The sequence below is a fragment of the Vicugna pacos genome, unplaced genomic scaffold (assembly GCF_048564905.1).
Source record: "Vicugna pacos unplaced genomic scaffold, VicPac4 scaffold_18, whole genome shotgun sequence".
In the NCBI taxonomy this organism is placed as follows: domain Eukaryota; kingdom Metazoa; phylum Chordata; class Mammalia; order Artiodactyla; family Camelidae; genus Vicugna; species Vicugna pacos.
In genome coordinates this window covers 8,877,703-8,904,662 of record NW_027328739.1, presented here as the reverse complement: position 1 = coordinate 8,904,662, position 26,960 = coordinate 8,877,703, and the positions used below count along the sequence as shown (strand labels likewise).

The following is a 26,960-nucleotide window of genomic DNA, read 5'->3' as shown; positions in this document are numbered from 1 at the left end:
CGGTCCAAGCAGGAGAGAAAAAACCAGCTGGGAAAGGAAACTGGTGCAGCTTTAGGGGCAAAGCTTCTTAGTTTTTCAGGTGGAGATGTTGGTACTACCTACGAGGTGTCCTCCCCGGCGTGGACGTCCTCAGGGTGGAGATGGGGGGCAGGGTTGTGACTGTTCCATAGTTTTCATTTTGTTTGAATATTTTACGACAATGTGTACTGCCTACAGTATTTCTTTTGTACCTTAAATTTTAGAAACAATTGAAGAAACAAAGATACTCTCCTGCGAAGGGGTAAACAGTTATTACGAAGAACAAGGCAGGAGGACTCTAAACAGGGAGGGTATTCTTATGGGAGGAATATAGACCCCAGGAGACAGTACGGAGGGAGAGGCTGAGAGAGTAGGCCCTGGAGTCTGAGCCCCTGGGTTTGTCCCGGCTCCTCCACTTACCAGTTATCTAGCTAGCTAACCTACCTCTCTGTGCGTCCTTCCCTACCTCAGTGGTAAGGTGGGGATGCTAACGGTACCCTTACAGGGTAAGTCCTGCTAAATAGAGGATGTTATTCTTATTACTGTTTTAAGTTTAGCCACTAATGATGTGATCTTCCCCTGTGAAGGACCTGAAATTCAGAGACTCTGTGTCATCTTTGAAACTGTGATTATAACAAGATGCTATTTGCCCCGCCTATGGGCAGACTGCCATCAGAAGGCTCGTGGAATAACGTGTTTCCTGAATTGAGGAGGTTCTTTCCATTCAAATCACAGTTTTTACATGGCGATTTGCCAGTGCTGCTTTAAACCTGACATCCTAATAATGGAGAAAAAAATCTCAAAGGAGAGAAAGCCTGACAAACAGTGGTGAAACGCAGAGACCATATGTGTGTATCTACTCTGCCTATGCCGGGGTTTTGGTGGCCCACCCAGTGTGCGGGTTGTGGGGTTTTGTGGGGTTGGGTTTTTGTTGGTTTCGTCCTGCATTCTGGTTGGATTGTTTCCATCCTGTGGCCATTCTGAGCTGCTGAGTAGGAGCTGCCCTCTTTGGACGGGCTTGAGCTCTCCAGTGGGCCACAGCCCCTGTGCTGGGTTGCATTCTCTAAACTACCTGCCTGGTACCTGACACCAGCCTCTGCAGGTTTAAGTAGCAACCTCGACACACTCGATATGAATGTAGAGAGGGCGAAGGTACTTAATTCTCTTCCATAGGCGTTAGCCCTGGAGAGGAAAGATGCAATTTGAGGGCTTCTCTCAGATTCTTAATTGAACTCACTGACCTTCATCAGGCTTCCATACAAAAATACCAGGGAAATTCAGCCCATTTTTCTGAATATAATCCAGTTCATTTTCTGGAAGAAATGATAACACTAAACTGGTAATGATGAGTGGTATTTAATTTCCAAAAACCCCTTCCCCATCCCCACCAGTGAAAGTGGCCTCCCTGTGTTTCGCTGGGTGGTTTTCAGTGGGAATACAGATGCTGATCTCACCCAGCCTCCCTCTGTTTTCTTCCTTTGAAAATATCAGTTCTTTGGCTTGTAGGAAAATAATTGAGTCCCCACATTAATTGCTAGGGAACAGTCAAAAAAGAAAAAAGAGAGGGAGAGAGAAATGACAAATAAACCCAAAAAGGGGGCCAAACACCAATAATCCACTTGGTTTTCTATTTATTGTAAGATATTGTAACCTCCCAAGGCTGGTTCAGATAAATATGTTTTGTCCAAGTTCAGGGGCTGTGGTTTTTCCTTGCTTCATGAAATTGTCTATGGGCAGGCCTTCGACCTTCCGGATCCAGGCAGCTTTGCTGGCCTTTTCTGGGTTGACCCAGCAGGCTTTCTGGCCTGATACTCCTTCACCATGGCCTCCCCATACTCCTTCTGCTCCTTCACAGTCCACAGCATGAACTGGGTGTTCACCCAGAAGGGGTCCAGGGCCTTGCAGAAGTGAGGCCCATCTTTCTCAACAGCCTGGGCCACCGTGCCCACCGGCGGGGCCAGCATGCGGTTTGGTTTGATGACCTGCGAGCTAGTTAAGGGGCTGAAGCTGTGCACCATCCCATCAACTGAACTGGTCGCCCCGTCTTCACCCTGTACGCTGCCAGCGAGCCTAGGGTGGACGAGCACGGGCTGGGGTAGGGTGGATTGCACTCTGGGACTGTGCAGAGAATTCTTCAGGTTGGGCTGAAGCTTCTGGATTTCGAGGGGAATGCTGGTTTGTTTCACATCTATGGAAGGGTTGCTGAATCTCAGCCGATCAACTTCACGTTGGACTGATTTTCCCTTAAAACTCAGGACCTTCCTAGGGTATGAAATTGAAGGTCCCCAGGCATCAGTGACCTGGGCTTGGGGCCTACAGGGATAGGCAAACTCCCCGGAATTATGGGCTTTCTTCAGGGCGTTCACTGTCAGGAGGAACTGGTCAGGAGACATAGGGACGTGTCAGGAGTTTTTCTTTGAGCGGTTGATCAAATCTGCAGAAGTTCTTACTTGTCCTTTTTTTGGTACTTTCTCCACATCATCTGGTTTTTCTAAAAAAAAAAAAGGAAAGAAACAGTGTTTCATGAGAAACTTAAGTACTTATGCATGAAATTTAAATTCCTTCTAACTGCTCCTCAGACTAAGGTCTTTATTGCCCAGCGGACACACTGTCATCGTGTGACCAAAAATTCTCCATGAGACCAGAAATTGTAACAGATTTAACATAAGTTTTAAACAAATACACTAGTATTTGTGTACTGGTGTGTATTAACCTCTAGGTATGCACATTTTGGAAGGAACATATGTAATCCACCCATTCTTAAAACTTCCCTGAGGGAATGATCTTCACCCCTCTTTCATAGGCCTTATAAATTTTTAGTAACAGATTTCTAAATAAAAGTCATATTGTAAATCTTGATCTCCACCTTCTTAATCAAAGTGGACTCCAAATGATCTTTGGATGTTTCTCAAAATCAAAACTGCCTTCAGATAATGTGTCACCCCTGGAAAATGGAAAGGATCACATGCCCAAAAGACAGTTCCTGAACAGGTCTTCCCAAAATGTTTTGAACAATAGCTGCTGCTCCAAAAGCCACTGACCAGGACAAGAGATTCACTCTGGCATACTACCTTAGGGTCAGGACCCCCAAGGTGCCAGACCCTTTGGTTAGCAAGGATGTCTTCAAAGGTGAGCAAATCTATGCCTCTCACTCGGGCCTTTCAATCCTTGCAGTACCCCACAGACACACTGGAAACATGATCCCCGTATTACAAAAGGAAAGACTGAGTCATGAAAAGCAGAAGTCATCTTGTCTTGTCTGTCCTAGCGAGTACAGTCTGCACCCTAGACACCAATCTGTAACCAGAAAAGAAAACACAATGGTGTGTTGCTTTTATACTGTTATAACAGTGTATAATTCTCCTTGACCAAATAGATTTTATCCCCAGATATCTGTGTATGGGTATACTAAGATGGGATGAAACTTCAAATGTTGTTCTGGTCTTTACTTTGTTAATTAAATAAGTTTATTAAAACATATAAAACTAAATGGAATTAAGATGTTAACATAGTCCCCGTTCTCCTTTGAATTCCAGAATAAATGATTCTGTGGACAAAACGCAGTTCTTCTCCTTCTATTAAAAGGAATTGTGATGTGCTCATTGTTCATTAACTTGTCTTTTTTTCGTATAGTGATATATTGTGGATCTCTTTCCAACGTATGCACTTCCTCATCCATTTTTCGCTGTCATGTGATACTCCATGGTACAGATTCGTCATCATCTACTTAGTTATTGCCCACGGATGGACATTTAGCTTGTTAGTGATCAACCTTAAAGAAAGGCAAGTACCGTTTTTACATGTCATGTGAGCAAGTGCAAATTGATGGATATCACCCCATGTTGGCTTCGGGGCAGTGGGAGTGTGCAAGCATTGGTGGTGGGAGAGTGAGTTGACAAGGCGGTTTTTAAGGACAACATGGCAACATCTTTCCAGATTGTAAATGCAATTATCCTCTGGCCCAGCGAAGCCACTCCTAGGACTTTACCCTGCAAGGTTTACACCTGTACAGGTACGGACACAGGTATGTACAAGGATGCTGGCTTTAGTATAGACCTCATAAAACTCAATTGTCTTACCGTTGCTTCAAAACTAGTCTCTGCGGTGAGTTTGATTCAAAGAAACACTACTTATCAGCCAAAAATATTTGAAAGGCATTTTAAATCTTTGCCAATGCCGCTCAGAACCAACAAAGGGACATCCCATTCATGGTGTCCAGTGACTCTTCTTAAAAGCCCCTTCCCCACCTCTCTCCGTCACCTCCCCATCTCATTTGCATAGCACTGCCCCCAACCTAGCTCCTCCCTCATGAATCCCCTGCAGCGCCCTCTGAAGTCAGCCTGGCTGCCTCTTCTCTCCAGCTGCTGCACTCCTGGCTCAGGCTGATGACACAAGGGTCCCAGAAGTGAGGAGGCGCCCGGAGAGCCAGCAGCTCGAAGCTCGTCTCAGAAAGACTCTCACTCTGCATGGCCTGAAGGTAGTAATGGGACAGTTAAGGGAAACCAGTCACTCTTGGGAGAAGCTGGGCATTTTATTCACGCTGAATCAAAGATAAGCAGACTTACTGGTGGACCTGCTGAAAAACCAGGCTGAGCAGAGACAGAGAGAGAGGCTGGATCTCACCGCACTGGTTATGAATGGAGCCTCACCGTTCTTACCTCCGGGGAGGGGTTTTGCTTCCGAAGTCTCTTGCTCCCGCTGGCCACCCCTGCCGTTTGCGTCCCTGGGACTCATTCTCTTCCTGCCGTCTCTTCGGGGTGGCTTTGGCTTTCCTTGACTCAGAGCTGCTTCCGTTAACGGTGCTGAATGACGATCGGGGTGGGGGGAAGCTGTCGTAATTGCATAATCCAATTAGGTATGAATAAACGGGGTGTAGCTGATCATTCAAATGATTTTCACTCGAACGATCTCTTTGTTACCGTGTCATCCCATGAAAGTCGGTAGTCACCTGGAGCCTAAGATGTGTCTAGATCACCTCCTGACCTCCCCCACCCCCTGCCACCACCACTCACCTTTCCTACTGATTATCAAGCTCTAAGCATTATTTAAAACTCTCCAACCTCTGTCCTAACCACTTCCGGTGTGACAGTCTTGGAGGCAATCTGTTGATCCAGTATTTTCCAGGTATGCACGCTATCGATCGGAGGTCTAGAGAGAATACATTCTGCAGAGAACACTTTTCTGCAGTATAGCATATCTTGTCTCTGTCCTAAGCAAATGATTATGCACTGTATATTTGGATTCGGGGCATGGGGGGAGGATGTTGATTGTTTGGCTTTTGTTTTGATGGCAAGTATTGTGCGCTAGTCTTGTCTACCGTAGGAAGACTCTAATAAGTTGGAAAACTTGGTCCTTGGAAAATCAGATTCCCTGGAGCCGGCTAACAAATTGTTAGATGGGAGAGAATGGCTCTCACCTTCCCTAAAGGTTGGGATTTATATCAGCAAGAATCCATTAGCCAAGATATCCCGCAGAGAAACTGGTCCTGGCACGTCCTCACCTGCTCCACTGGGCACCACTCAGGCTGCCCGGGATTTTGTTCTCTTACCTGTAGGTGACCTGGATGCCTTCAGAGAGATGCAGGACTTGTGAGGTTTGCTTAACAGGGACTCCTGGGCTACTTGTTTGCTGGATAGAGAGTCCCTGGGGCTGTAGATCTGAGTGCTGGACTTGGAGAGAACTTCTGTGAGGCCGTTTTCTTCCCTGTCTTCCTCTTTGTCCCTGGTCTTCTGCTTGGCCTGTTCCAGGGGGTACTGCCACTTTATGTTCTCGAACTGGAACATGAGAACATTGCTCTCCGTGTTGATCACCATCCTGGAACCAAAGCAACAAGATTGGGAGGCCACCACTTCCCAGCTTCCAGATAGCACTTGGACTACCGTCGTGCCCAGTCCTGAGGCCGAGGGATCAGTGCCACAGACAGGGTGGTGCAGGTCGCTGGAGGGTCTAGAGAGGAGAGAGGCAGCCGGCTGTGCAGCAGGGGGTCGTTAGCTCTGTAGCTGTTTTCCTTAAAAATTAAATGTGAGCAAGGCACATACATTCTGATTACTTCGCTTCTTGGGTTAAAATATTTTTAAATGAATTTCTGTTCCTGGAGTGGGCGCCAAGTACCTGGGGTGCCCGAGGCAGAAGGCTTAGCTACTCTGCACACAGATGTCTTGAAATTCACTCCTTTTTTTTTAAGCACAGCAGCCACACGCTGCGTCTCTGCCCTGAGGAATGTGGAGAAGTCTGTAATGGGGAGGCCTCAAGCCCTCACTGCCTGCCGGCACGCTCCTTCACTCCGTCACTCCAAGGTCTCTGTGTGTGCTCTGCATTCAGACAGAATGCCTGCACTTTGTAAAGCAGGAGGATTTCCATCTTCCCTAATCCCCACTGTCAGGCCGCTGTAGGGAAAAAGAGTTCCTAACCCGGGGCCCCCAACATCGCTTCCCACCCACCCACTGGGTCCTGGGGCTCCTGGCACCCATAAAGCACCGCTTTCAACCATAAGCAAGACATGGAAATGCTACGTGCGGGTTCCTTTCTGCTCCAAAAGGCTGCAATGTTAAGACTCTCTGGCAGCGTAAACTCTGTAAAAGTGACTTGTTTTTGGAAAGGCTGGAATGGAATTCAGGGAATCATTCCAATTAGAAATCTCTTCCAGACCTATTTTCACTCAAGCTGAAGTCTCTCTTTGGATGTCACAAATGAGAAAAGGTCAGAGGGGACCTTTTTTAAATGGCTTTTTTCAAATTAGTTCGTATCTGAAAAGAATTAATTTACTGAGCCTTGTTACTAGCACCTCGTCCTTTAAGATGGTAAAAAGTACAAATAAAGTTTCATTAAAAGGAAGGCAATGTGGGTTGGAAGTGATTAGGTGATGCCTCAAGCGAGCCTGTGGGAGAATGTAAAAGATCAGTATAGTTGGGTATTTTCACGTAATATCATATGTGAAGTGAAGCATATAACACACAGAGTACTATGTACAAGTCGTGTAGTCACGGTTCTGGTTTCTGTAAACTCAGTTCTGCCCCCCGGACATTGGCCACCTGCCAGTGCCACCCCCCACCGTCCTGTAAGTCTCTGCAATGGAAGTGAGACCAGGAGACAGCCGGTGCAGCTCTCAGGCTGAACACGCAGCCAGGGAGCAGCAGGGGTTGCAGGTCTGCAGAACCACAGTCCCCGTAGCAACACCGAACTGCACCCATCACGTGATTTGATCAGACACCCGAGCAAAGGAAGAGTAACATGATCCCCGATTGCTGAGTTTTGTGCGAAGTCCCATGAATGAGTCCCCAACTCATAGAGTCAGACTATTACTCCACTGCAGCCAAAGCTGGAGGGGAGCACTGCCCGCCTCTCCTGCTGCTGACAAATCTGGGGCCAGAGTCCCAGAGGAGGGAAAAACTCATCCAAACAGAGTGGCTCAGGGCTCTGACCTCCACACCGACCACCCACCTGTTGCCCTGAATAAAGAAGGACAGCACAGGATCACCTCTGCCATTGGCCTTCATCACCTTCAGGCAGTTCCCATTTAGGAAATTGTAAATGCGGATCTTGCCGTCTGCACAGGCACTGATGACCCGGAGGAAGAGAAGGGCCACGTGGAGCACCTCCCTGGAAGGGAACAGAGCAACGGGCAGTACCCACCTTCTGGTAAACTGCTTGCGTTTGTCTGTCATTGGGGAGTTTTGTGTATGGTGGGGAGGCAGGGGTCATGAAACGATGGAAACGATGTGTGTCATCATTTTTTAATTCTGGGTGGGAACCATCAACCCTCAACACACAGCCATACTCTCTCTCCCTATTCTGCAGTTCTTTTGCCTACAGTTTGGTCACAGTGCCGGCCACCAATGAAGCCCAATGGTTGGAAATTCTAGACAAAGACTTTAAATCATCTATTTTAACAGAAGACTTGAGAAACAAAACAAAACAAAACAAATACATAAGACTATAGAAAACAAAAAGCAAAATGGTAGAGTAAGTCCATTTTACACTTAATGTAAAGGGATTAAACTCTTCAATTAAAAGGCAGACATGGAAGAAAGGATCAAGAACACGATCCAACTATATGCTGTCTATGGGAGGCTCCCTTTAGATTCAAAGACACAAATATGTTGAAGGTAAAAGAATGGAAAAAGATACTTGATACCAAAAGAGACTGGATCGCTATATTAACATCACACAAAATAGACTTTTACAGAATTGTTAATAGAGACAAAAAAGAACATTAAATAATGTAAAAGGATGAATTTATCAAGGAGATACAACAATTATGAATGCATACACATTATTACAATACTAGCCGTGGAAAGACATTAAGGAATAAAGGTTTAAAAAAAGTCACTACAGAGTCCAGAAGCTTTTCTAAGCAGCATCATTTTTGTCAGCCCTGCTTTGCACCCTCTAATTTCATTCCTCTTATCCATTCTCTCCCAAACTGTATGCAGAAGCTTAATTTTGGATGAAGAAAAAAATGTTGGCCCAAGAGGACAGGAAAGAGCCCACTTTCTCTGGTCCTTCTTTCATGAAGGACCAAGAGCAAATATATCTGTTTTTTCACCTGTTTCATAGCCAAAAAAGGGGTTTTAGTCCACTCATTAGACCTCTCCAGAAAGGCAATCTGTCAAGTTAGTCCTCATTGTCCATCAATTAGAAATATTCATTGAGCGTTTACACATACACAGCACTACTTCAGATGGTGGGAGAGGAGGCCCTGCCGCTGAGATCATGGACCGTGTCCTCCAGATTTGCTGTAACTGCACAAGGTATCAAGAACCAATGTGAATGGTGTGTTGGGGCTGTCATTCGATGGAAGTGGAAATGGTCTAAAACGGTCTCGTAGCTGAGGTGGAGAGGGAGGATCACGGATTGACGAAATGGAGAACAGACTGCTGAGTTTGCCGGGATGGATTTATTTTTCAGGAGCTTTACTAAGTCCTACCGAATCATGCCTGGAAGGTCTGGGAAATGTACAGTCACAATATTCAGGGGAGTCCTCCTTGAGGTCAAGGTTTGAGAATCCAGGTGACATGCTAAGAGGCTTACCAATACTCACCTGGAGAGTGGATAAATCACTGAACACTGGCCCTTCCTGACAGCCACCTGTCAGCAAGGCAGTCATGCACCCCAGACAGCATACACACGTGCACGCATGTTCCCTTCCCCCACCCACAGGGCCAGCCTGCCTGTTCAAGAGGTTCCTGGGAGGCTGCAAGGGAATCTGGGGTCATGTTGCACCAAATAACTATCCCCTGAGAGATCCTTCTGGAAGACCTATTTACTCCTTCAATCAATTAGGACCGCGGTTAGTTCCCTGGGATTCCTTAGCCTGCACTCAGGGGAAGAAGCATTGCTCACACTGAACAGCAGTGGCTTTGAGCAGCTGCAAACCCATGACCATTGCACAACCACTAACGGACCACAGTGCCTTTGCTAAATAAGTTTAGCTGTGACCTCAGCCTACTTCTCAATTGTCTCCACGTAGCCACCACCCCTAAACCAGGACTGGAAGAGTGAAATGGAATCCATTTGCTGTCCTGGAATGGAATCTAGCTCACGGGTTTTAAGGGAGCTCCTTCTCTAAGCCCGTAAGTGGCTTTTAAACTTCTGGCACTTGGACAAGTTTAAGCTTTTGTGAACACAAACCTCCTGGGCTAAAGACCAGTTCCAAGAATTTTAAGTTGACTGGAACTGGCATCATTTGGGACAGTACTACCAATATTCATACATTTGATATCTAATACATACACATTTATCACGTGTTCCATAAGCATAAAACTTCAGTAACTTCTCAAAATCCACACCGAGTATTATGATTTCTTAAAAGAAACAAGTGAGGGCAGGAGAGGGGGTGGCCAAGCTGGGTAACAGGTATAAGAGGAGGAAAGCAGGAGTGGGTCAGAGCCGAGGGACAGAAGGCCAGCACAGGGACCGATTGGCCAGAGGGCACCGTCTAGGCTCTGAGGGAAAAGGAGGGCTCAGGACTTCAGCCAGGGCTTCCTTGGCACCTACTTGGGATGCTTGAAGGCCATGAGGCATTGCTCGTACTTCCCCACCATGCTCCAGGCCATGACAAGGCCGTCAGCGCTGCCCGAGAGGAGATGTCACTGGTCAAAGAACAGACACTTCACGGCTCCCTCATGGCCGTTGAGAGTCTGCAAGAAAGCATGCCCCTGTTTTCAGCCCACCTTCAGCGCAGACTGGGGGCGTCTTCATATAAGTCCCAGAGCCACACTCCACCGATCCGTGACGACCACCCACTCGGTGTATACCTGAGCTGACCTGAATTTTGCTCTAAGAAGGCCAGTAGGGCCCGTGCCTCCTGCATGCAGAGATTTCTCCCCCAGTTGAGCAGGAATGTGATCAGGGAGAGAGCTGCTCCCGGCAGGTCTGTGGCGGGGCAGGCCCCGTCTTCCCGGAGTGCCAGAGAGTGTTAAAGTTTCCCTTCCTCTGCTGCCAGACAGGAAAGGGGACAGGATTCCATCCCTCATTCCTCAGCAGGACCCAGAGGCCCCTGTGGCATCCCGGTGCCTGCAGCTGCCGGTCAGACTGCAGCGACAACATCACCAGTGGGAAAAAGCCACCAGTCAGACCAGCTCGCTGTGACACTGAGTTCCTGGCACAAGCGATGTCTCACCACCACTGGCTAGGGCCAGGGGGTTTCAAATCCCGCAAGAACAGTTTTGGGGTGTGAACATTTAATAATTTTGAGGCAGTCAATGTTCTCATGAGAGAGTAAGGAGGAGGACAGTTGTGGCTTTGTCCAGTCTCAGAATGGCCCCTACCTGGGGGGCAGGGAGACTTCCCCTTCCCCGGACCACCCTTTTGGCGACTGTACTCAGCTGCTCTAGGGTGGTCTGGGGCGCTACCTGAAGGAAGTTGATCAGTGTCCTCCCGTCCCTCACTCCTGGTGCCCCCACCCCATGCCCCGCCCGCCCTCTCACCTTGACCAGCTGGGCGGTGATGGTGTGCCACACCTTGACCACGCCTCTCTCACAGCTGCTCACAATGTATGTGTCATTGATCCTGGTGGCCAGGATGGGGTCTTTGTGTTTAAAGGTCTTCAGGCACCTCCCTGTCTCGATATCCCACTCTGGAAGGGCGGGGGGGAGAGAGAGGAAGGTGGGGGGGAAAGGTGCATGGAGAGGGTGATGGTGGGGGTCCACACCCCATCACAGAAGCTCAGACCAGCCTAGCCCTGGAGGTCAGATCCCAGAAGGCTTCACCTGGCCCAGCACAGGCCACAGGCTCACCCCTAGTCTGCGTTCCTGCAACACAGGGCCCCCAGTCACACTCCCTGGGAGAGCCAGCCGGGCACAGACCTTGGCTCTGACCCTGAAACTTAGCCTCAGGGTCTGAGAGCTGAACAGCTCATCTCCACTGGGCCTCCTCCTCAAGCCTGGAAAACACTCAAACTTCAGGACAATCGTAGCATATCTGTGGTGTCATCATCCCTCCAGATGCTACTCTCCTGACCCCCACCTTCTGGCCCCCAAAGAGAAGAAAGCTGTCTCTGCTCTTACACATTTAAGTATTTCTGATTCTGACTCTGGAATTTTACTACCGAGAGATTGTCATCACGGGGGCAGGTTCACTGCTGCTTCTCCGTAGACGGGGCTGGAGTACTTCCTCCCGGACTGCGAGCGCTGGGCGGATGTGTGGGTCGACGGGGGGTGGGAGAACCGAGCTTGAAGGAAGACACTGAGAGTGGGCACCGAATTCAGGGGTGAGGACACTGAAGTCGGCTCTGTCAGCCCCCAGAGTCCCTTCTGCTTCTGTAGGCAACGGAATGTGTAAGCTCGGACTGAATACTGAGCAACCACAGCCGATCCTCACCCCGCGCTGACGGTGGACTGGGCGCCATTGCAAGCGCCTGACGTGCAGCAAACCTCCTCCACGAGCCAGTGCTGTTATTAGTCCTCACCGGACAGGTGAGGAAACCGAGGCACAGAGAGGTTGAGGAACCCGCTCTAGACCACACAGGCGGTAAGCAGATCGAGCCAGATTCAAACGCAGGGAAACTGGGTCTGGAAGCCATGCTCTTAACCATGAACCCTAACTACGTTAGCACGCTTTTCTGCACTAAGTTTTTACATACATGCTGCCCCTTTTATCAAACTAGAAATGGGAAAATTGAAGATGAATTAAAAGATCCACTGGGAAGGCGCCCTGTTTTAAAGAATTCACTGTCTCTGTTTTTGTTCTGTTTCAGGAACCCTGGCAGGTAGGGGGAGCCCAGGGAAAACAGGCAGGCTGGGATCTGGGCCAGGATTAGGGTGAAGTGAGAGGTCCTCGGGTTATTTTTTCATCATGTATTTTGCATGTTGATTTTGACTTTTCAAATACTGCATTAAAATATGTGTCTTGGTTACTGAGTGTTTTGGTGTCCCCTTAAATTCTGCACCAGAAGTGAGGGCCTGACTCCCCCATCCCAGTTTCGGCCCTGCTGGTGCCCCCCATCCAAGACTCACTCAGCTGGGTCGGAGGCCCTGTCCGCCCTTCCATCTTCAGACCCTCATCCTGCATCCTTCCTGTCGCACTCCTCAAGGCAGTCACGGCAAGGAGACTGTCGGTCAGTTGAGGAGGGAGAAGGGGTCAGGAGTGAGGCTCCCAGGTGGGTCTGAGCGTTGGCACCTGTGACGCCACCCACAGTCCCTTTCCCACCACCTCCTTCCACCTGCTCCTAACATGCAGTGGCTTCCGGGGCCCTGGCTTCCCTTCTCTTCGCTCTTCCCTCCTACGTTGCAGAGGAAATCTCATCCACACCTGGGCTTCCACGTCTTATTATAATGGATAACCTCCACGTTGATGCACTTGCCTCTGCCTGGGAATCCCACACTCAACGTGTTAGCGTTCTATTTGCTGCTGTAACAGATTGCCACCCACTTAGGGGCTGAAAACAGCAGATGCATTAGCTCACAGAAGTTCAGCACGACCTCACAAGGCTAAAGGCAAGGTGTCATCAGGGCTATGTTTCCTCATGGAGGCTCTGGGGGTGGGGCTGGGATTTCTTACATGTTACTATTGTACTATCACATGTTACTGTCCCCCCTTATATATTCACTTATCTGTCTCCATTAAGAGACCAGGAGCCTCTGGAGGAGATTAAAGGCCATGTCAAAAGAGCCATATCATGTTCATTTTCCTCCCTTACCACCTACCACGGCATCTAGTGTTCAGCAAATAGCCAATAAGTGAGTGGATCACTGGATACATGGATGGGTAGGTGGCAGGATGAAGGACGGCCTATAGACATGAGCAAAGCAAGAGGAGGGTATAGCTCAAGCGGTAGAGCGTGTGCTTAACATGAACAAGGTCCTGGGCTCAATCCCCAGTCCAGTCCCTCCATTAAAAAGTTTAAAAATAAACCCAATTACCTCCCCACCAAAAAACAAACAAACAAAGAGGAAAGAACTAGAAATGGGCAAAGCAAGTCCTCTGGCAACCCACGGACTTGGGGGAGCTTCTTAGAAGCTGTGAGCCATTTCTTTCTCACCTTTGACCTGGCAATCTTTTGCTCCAGACACAAGCCTGGTCTTATACACATCCATGCACGTGATGGTGCCCTGGTGGCCACTGAAGATTCATATGCAAGCCCCACTTTTCAGATCCCAGTACCTGCAGGAATCAAGCAAAAAAAAAAAAGCTTTTGAGACTCTCTGAGGACCATCCTGTCTAGGGCTCCTTTAGATCAGCAGGTGGCTGGAAGGCGGCAGTTTCATGAGTCCAAGGCCTGGATCTGATTCCCGGTTGCAGCACCTAGTAGGTGTGACTTTGGGCAAGTTGCTTCATTTTCAGGTACGCTTCATTTCCTCACTGATAAAATGGAAATGATAATAATAGCAGTCACCTCACAGAGTTTTTGTGCAGGAGTAAATACACGAATGCAGTGACTGTCAGCCGGGGTGATTTCCACGCCCGGGGGACCTCTGACAATGTCTGGCAACATTTCTGGTGGGCACAAGTCGGGGGGGAGGTGCCACTGGCATGGAGCACGTAGGGTCCGAGGATGCTGCTGAACACCCTCAGGTGCACAGGCCCGCCCCCGCGGGAAGAAGTCTCCTCTTTGTTTATTTATTGTTAGTGTTTTTTTTTAATGGAGGTGGGAAAGCAAAATGGTACTACAGCCACGTGGGAGGACAGTTGGTGATTTCCCACAAAACTAGAAGAAAACCCTGCAAACGGATGTTTATAGTAGCTTTACTGCTAAAACTTAGAAGCAACTAAGATGTCCTTCAGCAGATGTAAGAATAAACAAACTGCGGTGCCGCCAGACAAGGGGCATTACTCGGGGTAAGAAGTGTCACCACAACATGTTCTGGAACCATTTGCGCTTCCTCTCCTATGAAATTCCTGTTCAGTTTTCATTTTCTTGTTTTTTGTTTGGTCTATGTATCTGTTGACTTATTTATCCTTTTCTTATTAATTCATACGAGTTTTCGAGTTTCCTAGATAACTAATTCTTTATCTTTGTGCTGCAAATGTATTCTTCCATTTAAGACTCATCTATGGTATCTTTTGATGAACAGAAATCTTTAACCTAAATGTAGTAGACCTTGTTGATTTGACATGTTTAGTAAACCCTTTCTTACCTTAAAGTCATAAAGAAATTACTCAGGAATGTGTTCTTTAAAATTAAAAAAAAATAGTTTTGCCATTCATCTTTAGGCCTTAAATCTACCTGAAACTGATTTTGTTATCAAATGAGGTAGGGGCCCCATTTATTTTTCTTTTTCCTCTCTGTATTTGGATATCCAGTTATCTACATACCATTTATGGAAAAACTCTCCCTTCTCCAAATGGATCTTAAATAGTAAAATTCCATTCTTTTTATAGCTGAGTAATATTATATATCTATACACACACACACACACACACATACCACATCTCTCTATTCATTCATGTGTTGATGTGTAGCACAGGGAACATAGCCAATGTTTTGTAACAACTTTATATTGCGGGGGAGTAATTAGCTTTTTAATTTATTTATTTATTCTTAATGGAGGTACTGGGAATTGAACTCAGGACCTTGTGCATATTAGGCGTGCCCTTTGCCACTGAGCAATACCTTCCCCCCATAACGACTTTAAATGGAGTAGAAACTGTAAAAATACTAATCATTATGTTGTACACCTGAAACTAACATAACATTGTAAGTCAACTACAATTTAAAAAAAACACTCATGAACTATAGTTAACAATACTGTGTCATATATTTGAAAGTTGCTAAGAGAGTAGATCTTGAAAGTTCTCGTCACAAGAAAAAAATTGTAAAACTATATGTAGTGATGGACAAAACTAAAGTAAGCTGTGGTAATCATTATGCAATATATGCATATATGAAATCACTATATTGTCCACCTAAAACGAATATGTTATATGTCAATTTTACCTCAATAAACAATAGAAAACTGATGCACGTGGGTCCCAGGAGCCCATCCAAGAACATCTTTGAAAGAATAAAGAACTATGAACAATGCACACCTCCATCAACAGAAGAATTAATGAGTTATGATGTATTCATCCAATCAAATACTGTATCTCTGTGAAAATTAATTATTGCTACCTACATCATACGGATGAATCTCAAAATCATAGTTCAGTGCAAGAATCAAGTAGAGATGAAGTTTTAAAATACAATTCCACTTTTGTTATGTACAAAAAATGGACAAAAGTAGTTAATGTGTTTGGAGATATATAAATAAGCAGCAAATCTATAAAGAAACACAAGGGAATAATTAGCATGAATTTAGGATGCCCTTACCTCGGGCTGGGAGGGAAAAAGAAGCAGTAAAAGAAAGGCACACAGTGGGGTTTGGGGACTGGGGATGATCTGTTTCTTGGCCTGAGTAATGAGCACATGGGTGTTTATTATATTGTTTTAAAATATATGTATATATACATTTTTAAACACTACTTTGCTTCTATACTATATTTCTACTCACAAAAAAACTGCTTTCCCTTGAAGGAATCTATCAAAAGAAATATCAGTTATGCCTTCATCTAAGAATGCTAAACAGAAGACACTTTCTGATTCAGTCTTCAGCTAGAAAATTGTTATAAATTTATCTCATTCAAAGTTTAAACAATATACAAATTCTTGGTTTTTATCTTGCCAAAAAAAAAGGTGGGTTGTTCTAGAAGTCAGTACCATTTAGGATAACTTTTGCATAAATATGAAAAGGTAAGAGCATGCATGCTTCTTCCATGAGCCGCCTTCAGGCCTGGGGGTGCTGGGGACTGCTCACCTGATGCTCAGGTCATAACTCCCGCTCAGAAGAAAGTTGTCCTCCTCACACAGGAAGAGGGCGTGGACGCTCCTGGCATGGCCTCGGAGTGTGATGGGGACCTCCTTCACTTGTATGACGTCCAGAAGCTGGATCTTCCGTTTGGAGGACACAGCTAGCAAGTCTCCCCCAGAGTAGTGGATGATTCTGCTTCGGTCCCACCTGAGTTGCCGGGGTGGAAGGATGAGTAATGAAGGAAGGGTTGGTGTCCTTCCTGGAACTCCCTCAGCCCAGTGCCTGTCACCTGCAGCAGTGGGAGGACGGAAAACCCGGGGCCTTCCAACACCGGAGGCAGAAGAAGGCTAGACCTCGTGTCAGCAGGCCCTGGTGGAGCCCCCACCTCACACCATAACAAAAGCCTACTTCAGGTAGATTTAAAACCTAAGGACAAAAGGCCAGACTGTTTTTTTCTTAATTCTGCTAATGTATGACAAGTCCCCAAGGGGGATAAAAGAGTCGTAGCATTTCCCAACTTGTTAGACCGTGGAAACCTTTTTTCATGGAAAACCTCAGATGAACACAATTGGGAAGCCCTAGACCCACTGCACATCCCACTGTTTCCATCTTTTCCCCCCTTTAACTGACATCTACTCGGCATATTTTAGGAGCAAAGTCCTGGGCTAACAGGTGCTAATGGGAAATTCAAAGATGAATAGGGTATGGATGGACCTTGCCCCTCAATGAGCTGATAGTCTGTGAAACAGGGTGAGTTGAATTAATTTTCCAATCATAAGAGCATCAGCAAATAGATGGAATATGAGCAGGATGACTGAATAATTTATTGTCCAAAGTGAGATTTTTTTCATTGTGAAAGGAGACACTATTATTAATTCAAGGACCACAGAGTGAAGTGGGATTGTTCCAGTAAACAGGGATTTATAGTCACCCTGAATATGAGGAGCAAATCCTGACGTTTTTGTCCTCATTCCATTTGTCATTTCTAGAGTTCGAGCTGTCATCCTCTCTTCTGAAGAGCACGTATCACCATGCTCTCCGTAAAAACTCAACTTTGCCTTCCCCCTGCCTGCTCTGTCTTCCCCTTCCTGGTGGTCAAAATGCAACTTGTTAGTGAGGTTCACGGCCAAAAATAAAATAGATATGGCCTTCCCAAAACTTTATGAATAAAAAGTGACTCCTAGGTCTAAAGCAGAGCAGAAAGTTGATTATTAATGGGGCTTCTTCTGGACTATTTAAATGAAGTCACACCCCACAGTTATCATAAATGCCATTTTCATATTTGCCATGGACAGACATTCCAGTGCTCTGCTGAAGTCGGGGGCGCAGCACAGCCCTGCATCTCCTTAAAATATGTGTCCATACACGCAAAGAAGAAATTCTAGGATCAACAGCAATGTCAACGGTAGTTATCTCTGTGTGGCAAGGCCGTGGGACAACTTTCCTTTTCTCTAGACATTTTCTGGCTTTTAGTGGATTTTTTCCCAATAAATATATATTACTTCTAAAATTAGAATAAAGCAATAAATACAGTTTTAAAATATTTCGTGTGTGTGCAAAAGGTCGTTGGTCAGTCCACCCCAAGTTTATAAGGGGAGAGCATCCTCCAGCTGCTGCCAGGAAAGGTGCAACAATCAAGCACCTATTCCCCAAATGGGGTCTCGTGCTGTTCTGGAGCTGGAGCTTGTGGGGTGGAGGGACCACTGTCTCTCCAGGTGAGCGAGGGTCGTGGAGACCCTAAGCCAGTGTGGTAATTCAAGGGTCCCTGGAGACCTGGATTCTGGCCCCCGTAACTACGTGTCAGAGAGAATGCGGATATTGTAAGTCCCGCAGAAGACATTCCTCTCCTCCATCTGGACCTGCTGAGTTTCCTGGCTCTGGTATGTGGTCCACAGGTTGTAGTCACTCTAACAAGGGAAAATCTGCAGTCAAAGTACAGCGGCAGCTTGACCTAGGGCCCAGACACACATCCCCGAGAGCCTCCCCTGGCAAGGGGCCAGGGGCCCGCGACTCCTCTTCTTAAGGCTGTGGACGCTGCTGCATGGTGATGGGGAGGGGCCGGCAAGCACAAGGAACCCACAAAGGAGAAAATTTTGAGTCAGGGGTCCTAATTCTTCCACCTCCGGTTTCAGGAACTTGTGATGTCAGCAACAGCACAACTTTTCCAAAGATGAGCTCACAACCAGGAAATCAGGATGCATGCACAATAAAGCTGCAGGTGCCCCCTGACTGGCCGTTTCACCGCAGCTTCACAGTCACATCGTGTATTCGTGACGGTCCGGAGAGACTCAAGTCACACGTGAAATTACGCCTACACACCCCAGGCACTTGTATGGCTAAGTTTCTGCACACCTGCAGCCTTCACTTCCCCCTGCAGCAGCCTCACAAAGCAGCCTCACAAAGCACATCACATGCCCCCAAAGTGTTCTCATCATTTTATAGACAAGCTGTCTGAGCCTCAGAGAGGGGAAGCCGATTTTGTCAAGTCTAAACAGCATGCTCCTCATTCTTTTCCAATATTCCTTCCATCTTTCCTCCCTTCCTTCCTCCTCCCTCCCTCCCTCCTTCCATCACTCACTTCCTGAGTAGCTGTGGCCCCCAGGAGTGCTAAATTCTGGCACAGCTGACTCAACCAGACTTCCAATTTTCTTCCCAGCCACACTTTTAAACCTCAAAATACAGGAACTAGCAGCCATGCTAGCAGGAAGCCAAAAACACACCCACATGCTATAGCCATGTCCTCCCACACCCTGCATGGTTAAGTGAGGGCCAGGGCCGGACTTCAGCCTTCAGTGCCCAATAAGAATGGACACTCACAATCGCCTGCCCCAGATGCCACTGGAACCCACCTTCATTCTCAGTTTCCATTTCTGATTTTTCACTCTCAGGTGCTTCCCATTGTCCACCACTTTAGGAACCGGGATGGAGACTTTGTTGGCATAATGAGGGTCTATTCCCCTGGTGTAGGACCCCTGGGCGGGGAATAACAGAACACGGCTACTCTTAGTTCTTACACTCTGAGAGAGGAAACACCGGTGCTTGGCAGGATCTGAAAGACGGGTAAGGTCTGGCCAAGGAAGGCCTGGGCCCGGCCAGTTAGGCCAGTGGTGCGTGCAGACAGGCCTCAGGAGGACAACGACACCAAAGGTCTGGGGGGGCGTGTGAGAGGTGGTGGGCGGTTCCCAGCTTCCCGAGCCTGGCCTGCCTCCTCTGTCTCCTGTCAGCTCTCTCTGCTGGGAAAACTCCAGGCTACCGAGAACCCATGATTTAGGCTCAGGCTTCAGGCAAGAAACAGAAGTACAATTGCCAGAGATGGTTAATATCTGGGGAAAATTGCATTTTAACCTAAAAGTAGACTTCGTGGCCTTGTGAACGTCCGTGTACCACACGAGGCTCTCTTACTGCATGAGCCACGATGTGGCTCCCTGCGGAAAGTCCCTGCTTTGTGAGGTCTCAGAAAGGCTCTGTGTCTCTCTTCCCGCAAGGTTTCTGCACGTGTGGTCCCTGCCAGGTGCACTGACAGTGGGAGGGCAAATGGAACAAAAAGACAGTGAGGAAGCACCAACGTGGAGCAGGAGGCCAGCTCAGCGTCCACAGCAGGTGGAAAGGCTCACAGCCAGGCCGGCCTCGGCGAGGCAGTGAGGCTGGTCCAAGGCTGTCGCCTCCCAGACAGGAAGTACCTGTAGGAAGGCGATCTGGTGCTGGATGAAGTTGTGCGTTGACAGGTCCGCCTTGACCTGCTGCACCAGCACCGCCCAGTGCTGGCTCACAGACGCACACCTGTTCAAGCTGTTCTTATCCAGCATGCCTGGAAAACAGGACGGGGACCTGGGAACCTCCCCCCACTGGGGATGGGAGGTCTCTTGAGAAATCCCCCAAAAGGCCCCGCATACTTAGGATACGCTTGGAGAGGTGGACAGGCAGGTGACGGATGAAGTCCTGGTACCGGCTGACCCCGGACGATAGCTCCCGGACAGCATGGAGGTCCACCGGCAGGCCGTCAGGGGCCGACCCTGCTTTGGACACCCTTGCTTTTCCAGAAAACAGTCTGTTCATCTTGGAAGTGCACTGGAGCGAACTCTTCCACTGCCCTTCTAGAGGGAAGCCGGAGAAAGGGGCACCGTTGGGGTGGCTTCGTGAGACTCCAGGGCAAGAGCGAGTCCTCGCCAGAAGCTCTCCCCAAAATAGAGCTCATCAGGGTCAACCCTCAGGCCACTGGAGTTTGCTCGTTTCTTCTGCCAAAATGGAAACAGAACTTCCCGAACCAAACGCACGAGCCGTCTTCAGCCTTCCCAGCTCAAGGCCGTCTCTGCCGTGCCGACTGCCCTGCTGGTGAAACGGCTGTGTCTGCAGCTCCCTTTAAACGATCCCAACCAGAAAAAGGCTTAATTTGAAAAGAGGGGGATGATTTGCAGCAGCATGGATGCACCTAGAGGTTATCACATTGAGTGAAGTAAGTCATACAGAGAAAGACAAGTATCACGTGATGTCGCTTATATGTGGAATCTTAAAAAAAAAGATAAAAATTCTATTCACAAACCAAAAACAGACTCATGGACATAGAGGACAAACTGGTTACCAAAGAGGGGAGGGTGGGGAGGGATAAATTAGGGTTTGGGGCTTAACAGACACACATTACTTCATATAAAATATATAAACAACAAGGTTCTACTGTCCAGCACAGGGAACTATATTCAATTTCTTATAATAACCTATAATGGAACAGAATCTGAAAAGAAAATATATATGTCAATGTAAATGTGTAACTGAATCACACTGCTGTACACCTGAAACTAACACTGAATCAACTACACGTCAATAAAAAAAATTTTTTTAAGAGAGGGATGGCTGAAATAAGATATAAGATGTTGATAATCACTGAGGCTGAGGATGAGGGTTACATGGGTGATGGTGAGCATCTGAAATTCTCCATATAAAAAGCGTTTTAAAATCGGTGCCTTGTGTTTTTTGTAATCATTTCACGTATACATCTTACTTCAAACACCAACCGAGGATGGCCTTGAGGTCAGGGCCCATCCCCCACTGCTTCCATTTCCACCTCAGGACTGAATCCAGTGCTGCAAAAACAGATGCTGGTGGGTTGGATTCTGGAGGTGTTCCCCCTCCTGGGTGCCAGAGGTCAGGGGCTGGGTGAGGGAGCATGGCCCGGGGCAGACAGAGATTTAGGGTCACACCAACTGATTTTAATCGTTGCTTCTCCCCGACCATGTGTGCGGTTAAACAAGCCCACTGTAACCCCAAGTGAATGTTCGTTGCCCAAATCTGTCCTCCCCAGAGGCTACTGCACTGCCACCCCCAACTCCACTGGGACCCCCGTGTCACCTCCAGCAGCGTCCTTGCGGCAAGCTGGCTTACCTGCAGTGGCTGCTCCCCCCGGCATGATCTCCTGCAAGCCTGCTTTTCCTGAGGTTTTGGTGGACAAGGGGAAGTCTGTGTTCCTGGTTCTGCCCGCCCCGCAGACTTGTGAGGCCTCACATGGCGGGGTGGGGCTACAGCCTTTCTCAGGGAAGAAAAACACTTTGCTGACATCATGATCGAACCCTGAAAAACAAAAGAGCAGGACGAGGGGCTCTTTAAGGAGGTGTGTGGAGAGAAAGTGGTGGAGAGAGGTGGTTTTACTTCTACTGGGTTCTTTCAAGTCTACACAGAATGGACCAGGCCAGTGACACAAAATGCACAAGAATCGCAGAAAGCCTATTAGTCTCTGCCAGCCCACATGCGTGCAAGACTGATCAGAGCTCCATACACGGGGCGGGGGGGCGGGGGGGAGAGAAGGAGCCAGCCCTGCGGGTGGAAGGAAGGCGCTGGACGAGGGGCTGCTTTCCTGAAGCTCTTGCTTAATGTTTTGCAACAATATGAATAAACACCCTTGAACCAAATTAGAAAAGTGAACTTTTTAAGAGACAAGCTCTCCCAGGGAAAGGGGAAGGTTACCCCAGTCTGTAACTGGACTTACACAACCTTTAACACCAGGAGCTGATTCCTGGGTGGGGAGAACCACAGCCCACGGCAGGTGCGCGGCAGACGCCCTGTCGGGAGGGTAGCATCGCTCGCAGGAGATGCTCAGGAAAGGAGGCCTGGTTTCCAAGCCCCTGACAGGGTGACCATGGCCAAGTCCCTCAGGGTCCCTGAACTTTGGCTTATTTACCTATAACGTGAAGGAGTCGGACCCGGTCAATCTCTAATCTAACTAAGAAGATTCTCTGGTTTTCCCACCATTTCTGCATTCCAGACGATCATTCCTTTACCTCCAAAGACACACCAAAGACATCAGGTGCATAGATCAGGATCTAGCTGCCCCCAAAGTCAGGTAACTTTAAACTCCCTTGGATTGCTATTAGTCCGCAGATCAGGTCTCATGGACATTAGGAATCCCCCGCCCTCAAGAGCTCAAACTCTGTCTGACGTCCCAACCAGCCCCTCTCACCCTGCCACGCCTCTGCCTCCCGTGCTGGACTCCCCTCCCGGACCCCCTGCAGTCCCCAGGCCCTTGGCTCCTTTATGATTGCTTTTGCTGCCCTGGTCCAGCTGGCGCAACATTTCCAAGACCTTCTCACCGACACCCTAGGCCATTGTCCTACCTGAGTGAGGTCCTCAGACCAGCATCCGTGTCTGCTGGGAACTGGTGAGAAACGCAGGCTCTCGGCCCACATCACACCTGCTGGGGAGGGCCCCGGGCACCTGTGTGTTACAAGCCCTTGCAACGACTCTGACACATGCACCACTGAGAACAGCTGCCCCGGCGGTCGGGCGGGGGTTCCTAATGTCCACACGCGGACCCTCTGCACCTCCAGCCTCGGATAAACTCCACTTCAAGGCTGGATTTCATGCACAAGCAAGGAATACAGTGGAACGAATGAAGAAAAGCCCCGGGTTTTGACCTCTTTGCCTGGTCTCTGTACGGTGCAAATGGAAGGACAAAACAATTCAGCAGTGTCCCCTTTGCATCCCCACAAACCCACTTCAGTCCCTCACCAGCTTCAATCTCAAACCAGCTGAGGCAGGACCCACACCAGCATAAGTAGCAAACGCACAAAGCAGCCATTTCTGGGTGTAAGGGATGCAGACGTCCATCCTAGAGGCCAGCTGAAAGTTCCTCCTGCATTTGTCATTTCATAATTTTCCAGAAGGAAGACATACTCAGCAGGTTCGCCTTTGGCAAACAGGATCAGGTGTCAGGACAAAGAAGTCTGTTCCGCAACCTGGAAAACCCCCATCTGCCTAGGCCTGTCTGCCCCTCCTGCCCCTTTACAGGCTTCTGAGGTCCGGCCTTCTGGTCTCCAGGGGCTCCCCTCTCCACCTGTGGCCGTGCTTACCTGAGGCGGTGTCTGCTCTCTCAGCAACAGGGCTCCGATGACGTTGGCGGCAGCAGCAGTAACTTGGGGTCGCACATCTGCAGCAGCAAGAGCGTGTAACTGGCCTTCGTCCGGTGGGAGCTGTTCCCAAACCAGCGCAAGATCTCCCTCATCTCCTGTTCCACCGTCTTGTCCAGCATCTGGTTCAAGGAGGACTTGACAACTCTCCCCTCCTTCTTGCTGACGTTGACCCGGGACCTGTGGTAGATGAAATCCTTCCCCTGCGTGGTCTGAAGGATGTTTTGGAAATAGTGCAACAAATACAAGCTATCCAGCTGCGCCAGGACGCTGACCAGAAACCTCCTCCGGGACACCTCGCCCACCCGTCGGAACCACTCTTTGGTGGAGAAGACCTTCCAGGCCAGGACGCACGCCTCACACTTCTGGCACACGGGGACAGAGTCTTTCCCCTTCTCACACCGAAAATAGGGGGCATTCCTGAGCCTCGATTCCAGGTTTTCCATGGTCCTGAGATGACCGGCTCATTTTATCCCTGCCCGTTGTCAACACCACCAAACCCGAGAGGAACAGGAGAGGCTGATAAATATCCCAGTTGAGCCTTTGCTATTATAAACATCTCCCAAAGGAAAAGTTAACCTCTGCGATGGATGGAAAGCTTCTCTCTCCCAGAAACTGCCGGTAGACTCTGGCTTTCTGTACTGACCTCCTTGGAAACATGGCTTTACCGTAAAACTCCTAAGCCTGGTGCTGCTTAGGTGGAGGCAGTTGCTGTATATTCTGAAAGAGCTGGTCATCTCATTTCTAGAACAATAGAAATAGAGTTAGTCCAGATCCCTTTGAATGGGAAAAAAATGTGGTGGAGCCTGGTGTTGAGCTTCCACTGTGCTGCTGTTAATGACTTTTAAACATTTGTGAATACACAATTAGATGGTACCTTCTTCGGTCTGGAGATTTGGGTTATACGGTGGCTGTCCCAGTGATCCTGAGTATGTTTCTAACCATCTTCTTAACTCATCATCAGAGCGGAAACACAAATGTTTTGTATATATTTAAGTTACTTGACTGCTTTTGAATGCTAACCAGAAACCCCTGCAGGGAAAATTCTTGGTAGAAAAAATTTAAGTGGGCCTGAGAACATGTCTGGGAACTTCCAGCTTCAATCACACGCCCACCCAGGTGTCTGGGAGACGGCACAGCTGAGCAGTGGGGAGTGTGGGGTCTGCAGTTGGACTCCTGGGCTCAGAGCCCAGCCCAGCTACTTACTAGCTCTGTGAATACAGGCACATTACTTTGTCACTGAAATAAAATGCACAACCTGAATGTTGAGAATTCTGTTTTATTTGGCGGTATTTCTGGGGATTCAGGCCTGAGGACTCGAGCCCGGGAGGCAACCTCTCCGATCGCTCTATGTGTTTCAAAGAGGCACGAGAGAAGCCAGGATATACAGGAGTTTTTGCAACCAAGACCAGCTAATCAGAACATTAAGGGATTACTGTTGATTAAAGAAAACCAGACATCTCAAGTGAAGGAATTCAGTGATTTTCTATGTATGGGAAGGTGCAAAGGTCTGGGCTCGCTGAAATCATTCCTTTGCCCAGCACCTAGATACTTAGGGCCTGTGTCCTGTTCTTCCACATCCTGAGTGCCCTCAGTGGGCAAGGCTAGGGGTGGCAGCAGAGGCCGGGCTGCCTGCTTGTCTGCACCGAGTTCCCCCGCTCACTGTTGGGGGCGGTGGTAGCAGCTGATGACTTGATGGGCACAGCATCCTTTGTTTACTGATATGGCTGCAATATTTTTTTTTCATTCACAACTTAATCCTTTATGCTCCAGTGTTCCTGTCTGTAAAATGGGGATGACAGTGGTCCCTACTTCAGAGTCAACGTGAGGATTAAATGAGGTATGACATGCAAAGCCCTCAGAAGACTGCCTGGTGCATATTTAGCCCTCAATAAATGCCAACTTCTGTTGCAGTGTCCTCATCAACGTTATTGTCATGCGGATCATTATTCTGGGTGGCCAAATAACCAACGTCCACTACAATGTTTATGTGTGCGCACGTACATACACTGAGCTGCACGTGAAGAAACGAGTATGCACGTAGTTCTTTAAAGGAAAAATGACATGAAAACGACTTCCTTGATGATTCATGGGGTCTTTACCCTTTGGCCCTAGCTTATGATCCACTCACGAGTGATGACAGGCCGTGACAGCCAAACCTGTGAGTGCGCAAGGCCCCCGGGGTCCCCAGCCGAAGCCTCTGCTGGCAGTGCTGGCAGTGCTGGCCCAGAAGGAGCCCAGAGCTCACTGGGCTTTCCAAAACTTTTTTAGAGCAAAACCTGTTTGCAAGTCATATCTTCTGTGAAAGCACATTATGTAACATAGACATAGTGATATTCTTTTAGTGAAAACTTTTAAGTTCAAATGTTGCCTTGTTAGGAAGGTGATCGTTGAGGACAACTGAGCTCTCCTGGCAACAAGACCTTTCGAGTGAGGATAAAGACGACAGAGACTGTCTTACACAGGCTTCAAACTGCACAAAATTTAAATTAGTAGCTGCTCCAGAGAACCCAGCTTCCAGAGAAAACAGTTTGAAATCACTCCTAAATGCTGGCGTATTCAGGATGAAGTGTCTGTGCTTCTCCATTCCTGGAAGTTTCAGCCAGAAAAATAAATGCGTACACACACACACACACACACACACACACACACACAACACACACACACATACTGTGTATGTGTATAGTGCGTAAATGTAACAAGATGCTGATAACTGGCAAACACGGGTGAAGAGCATATGAGTGTTCACTTTTCAATTCCTTCAGCTTTTCATAGATTTGACACTTTTCACAGTAACTAATAAAAACACACTGCTAAGATAGGAAAAATGACTGTAACAGACTACACCCTGAAGACAGCCCCCAGCTCACCACTGCAACCACAGGGCCCTTGCACATGTTGGGCAGCCCAGAAAAGAGCTTTGAGGATACACTGGGACAAGTCTCCTTTAGACAGGACTAGCTCACACACTGATCCTGGTACCTGGGAGCTGTAGGATCTCGAGTGAGCTGCCTGGCTTCTCTGAGCCTCCACTTCTCCATCTTACTGATTATGAGGACAGCAGAGATGAAGCCGGATAGTAAAAGTTACAGCTGCCTTTCAGGATTAGATCAAGTATGTGAGACCCGTGTCTCTGCTGCTGTTACTGTTACTACCCTCAATTCAACCAAAAGGTTTGCAATACTGTGAGCATTTCCAGCGCCCACGCCAGAGACCCGCAACTGTTAGAGAAAGGTGACCAAAGTCATCACCGGGCTGGTTGGCAGTGACAGTCCCATAAAAGGTTGGGGTGGGCACAGGAATCAGGCTGGGAAGGCGACCA

At 48.1% G+C, this 26,960-nt stretch overlaps 1 long non-coding RNA gene and 1 pseudogene across 1 annotated transcript; one reads left to right on the top strand and one right to left on the bottom strand.

Annotated features, from left to right (window-relative positions):
* Positions 1–1,632: 1,632 nt before the first annotated feature.
* LOC140692881 (F-box/WD repeat-containing protein 10-like) lies at positions 1,633–24,293 on the bottom strand (annotated as a pseudogene).
* Positions 3,440–4,418, top strand: LOC140692898 (uncharacterized). Its single transcript, XR_012068501.1, has 3 exons — positions 3,440–3,801; positions 3,955–4,042; positions 4,342–4,418. It is a non-coding gene; the product is annotated as an uncharacterized lncRNA (long non-coding RNA).
* Positions 24,294–26,960: the final 2,667 nt, after the last annotated feature.